The following is a 3,820-nucleotide window of genomic DNA, read 5'->3' as shown; positions in this document are numbered from 1 at the left end:
GGCATTGCATCCGAAAAGCGTAAATTACGCAACGCGCAATGTAAGAATACTTTCTGAGCTCGTTCAATTCTAGCGATATGGCACGTATAACACGGAAACCACTCAAGTTTGGAGCCTACAAAAGCTGTATACAAAAGCTTCACCATATAAGGATCAGAGAAATCGGAGCTATGACGCTTAACAAAAGATAGTATGGCGTAAGATTTGGTGATAATAAAATGTATATGACTAGCAAAAGTAAGTTCCCATTCAAATACTACCTACACCAATCCTTTAATTTCGCTTGCACGTAACAGAATATGTGATGGGAGGTGTAAATAACAATGGCACGTTTGGCGCAATTATCTGACCTTGCCAAAACTGGCACCAATTTGATTCAAGCCGCTAATAATTCGTAGTATCCAGACGATATTCAAATATAAATGAATTATGAAAAAATCCAATCAGAATATAAAGAAAAACAATTGACTCATAATATCAGAGGCAGCCATGAAAATCGTATAAATGGCCACGTCACTCGGCACCTGAGCGCAATAAATGCGATTATATGCACACTCATATCACTAGCAGCAGCATATCCACAGGACAAAAGCGGGATGTTTTTGCTTGCATGTATATGTGTATGTATGAATGCAACTGAGAGATGGTGCTGCAGGTACTCGAGTGTATATATATCACGTACACCATAGTATACCACTAACTACACATGCACAGATAAAAATATACGTACATATACGAATACTAACACCCACAAAGCAGTTGCACCAAGTCACGTATTAGCTCATATTACAGCAGAAAAGTGAACACCTGGTGGATGTACGTTTAATGTGTATGCTGCAGAAGGCTATTATTCCGGGCAGTGATTGGGAAGATAAGGGCGCCCTCAAGTTTATAAAGCTGCTTCTGTTTTGCTTTTATTTAAGCGATTTATAGAATTGAGCACGGAGGGTCTACGAACCTATACTATGTTTCTGACAAGACACGGCAGATAGAGGTACCATCTTGTTAAGATGGGACTTGCTGAAAAAAACATTCGAGTATTACTTATGTGAATACTGCCTTATATGTAATAAATTGTATATGTTGAAGATGGCATCTATGGAATATACGATACTCTGCGATGTGCCAAACTTTATAAATGGCCTATACGAGCGTAGTGATTGAGCAGAACCACTAAAACACGACACTCTCTGAATGGTTCAGCTGTTTGATAGCCTAAGCTTTTGGCGCAAACTCAAAAGATTTATTCAGTTCATAGCGCAAGTATTCCCCTTCATAATCTAAACAAAAAAGTAGGAGTTACGGTCTTAATGAGCAATCCAGAAAACTTTCGATTGCACTTTACGCTTTGGTAGGCTAGTATCTATGCCGTAGACTGGAATGCTCAGCTAGTTGAAAAAACATTACAAACAATATTTCTGAACTGAATAGAATGACTTGCATAATACAATAGTTAAACAGAATATTTTTTGCTGAATAAAGATGCATAAGTTCAAGATGATTGCAGTAGGCCAAAATCAATTTTTTACCTCCAAAACTCACAAAAACTTAAAGTAGAAAATAAAAAGAAAAAGACGAACTACGTTAAGTAGCTGCCATACAGTCGGAGCTTGAAGCATACGACGATGGTGCAAATGATAGCGCTTTTCATCAACCATCATCATCATTTTGTGCTGTCATCCTTATGTTTATGACAGAAGAAAAAACAAATCAACTGCTCTATTGATATTAACATGTATGGACTCGCTTTGGCTTGAACTTAGAGTACAAAACATTTAACTTTTTGATGAAGTTTGTGACTTGACAAATTATGCTGCTGAAATCAAAGATCATCCAAGTTCATAGCTTCACCTGGAGCCCACAAAAAGTCGGTAATCATAGCTTTGTAGCTAAAACAGCGATTCCAGCAACATTGCAACATTACTAATACCTTGGAGATGTAAATGCACCCTATAGGAAACTTATTTTCTTATTTTCAATCAACACATGGTTCAGGGAGCTTAGCATAAGTTTTGGAAGTAGTTTTCCAATATTTTTCCAAAATAATGCGTCAAGTCAGGGGCGAAGCATAGGGTAAGCAGCAAATCGTCCTTTTTCTCTGTTAACCTAGTATCTACAAAATCATAATTTTCAGTAAATCGATAAAAATGTTTAGAGTTACTTCTGTGTTTGGTAGATGCGAGAAAAATCTAAACGCTCTGAAAAAAAATCTATACTGATTATGAACATTGTATGTTTTGTTTTACGTAACAGGAGTGCTAAGGAGTGTTTTCCACTACAAATCTCAATTTCGAAAAAAATGAAGTTACGAGGTTAACACAGAAAGGGGAAGAAATTTCTATCCTAATATTTTTAAATCTATATATATTTAAATCTTTGATAAAAAATTGTCCGGCGTTGGTCTATCCCCTAAAATTTAGTGGCAATAAAAATGACGTTAGAAATTATTTCAAAGCTATCGACTGTTTTCAAAACTTTTGAGCACGTGGCCAATTCCAAATTGAGCTTTGCGGTTAAATCTTTAATTTACCCAAATCAGCAGGGGTTTATTACTAAGAGATCTGCAGTATCTAATCTGCCTGTTTTTAGCGAATACTGCATTGATTATTTCTTGGCTGGCTTCCAGGTCGACTATATTTACACCGACTTTTCGAAAGCCTTCGACAAAGATTTTCGTAGAATATTCAGTAATAAATTAGCTTGTTTTGGCTTTCATTCTGCATTCCTGCAATGTTAATTTGTTCCTTATTTGAGCAATAGACGTTGTGTTGTAACAACTGATGGAATTTGATCTACTCCCTTTGCTGCCAACTCAGGAGTTCCGCAAGGAACACGTTCTTATTTGTGTTATTTATTAATGTCATTAAAAGTTGTTTCTCCATTGCTAAATTTTTTCTTTATACTGATGACCTTAAGATCTGCTCAGCGATCAAGACTCAAGAGGATGCCATTAAACTACAAGCCGTTATGGATAGGCTTTATTTGTGGTTCCAAAATTCACGTCTTTCGATGAACTTATTCAAGTGCTTTAAAATATCTTACTCGAACACATCTAACATTTTGCGCACTAAGTACAGTATCTCGACTCGTTTCCTGCAGTGTGTTACCGAGTTTAAGGTCCTTGGCGTTATCTTTGATAACAAATTTTCTTCTAATAACCATATAAATTATATTACTCCAAAATCTTTCACCACGTTGGGCTTCGTTAGACGGAACGCCACTAAGTTCTCTGATCCATTAAGTCACATAATACATCATTTGTTAGGTCTCATTTAGAATATGCTGTTTTTATTTGGATACCCTGTAGTCAGTAAGCTATCAATAGAATCGAGCGTGTGCAAAAAATGTGTCTCAAATATGTCCTTCGACCTCTGAATTTTATTGATCACATGCAATTCTATTCTGCTCGTTTTATGCTTATAAGTCTCAAGTGCTTAGAAATCTGAGGACCTATACTGTGTCTGTTAAGTAGGGACAATCAATTACTCCAGTAATAATATTGTGAGTAAAAGACGGTTTTAATTGTAATTGATTGTCCGTACTTGTTGGAAAAGATTCGATTTAGTGTATCCCAGCGATCTCTTAGGAACCTCTACCCTTTTTATGGGGAAAACTTTAAAACTAATTCCTATTACTCGTGCTTTACGGGAATCAAATGCCGTTCATAATGATTATGTTATCGATTGTCGCTTTGAAGAGAAGCTTTCTAAATCTCTTGAATTTTATGATACAGTTGTTTTTAAATACATGTATATCAGAAGTTTAATCTAAGTTTTTTTTTTCTTTCGCCGTGTCCATGCGGCTATCAGCACAGAATGAA

The sequence above is a fragment of the Anastrepha obliqua genome, chromosome 3, assembly GCF_027943255.1.
Source record: "Anastrepha obliqua isolate idAnaObli1 chromosome 3, idAnaObli1_1.0, whole genome shotgun sequence".
NCBI lineage: Eukaryota > Metazoa > Arthropoda > Insecta > Diptera > Tephritidae > Anastrepha > Anastrepha obliqua.
The sequence above is the reverse complement of the archived record's forward strand: the minus strand, read 5'-3'. Positions refer to the sequence as shown.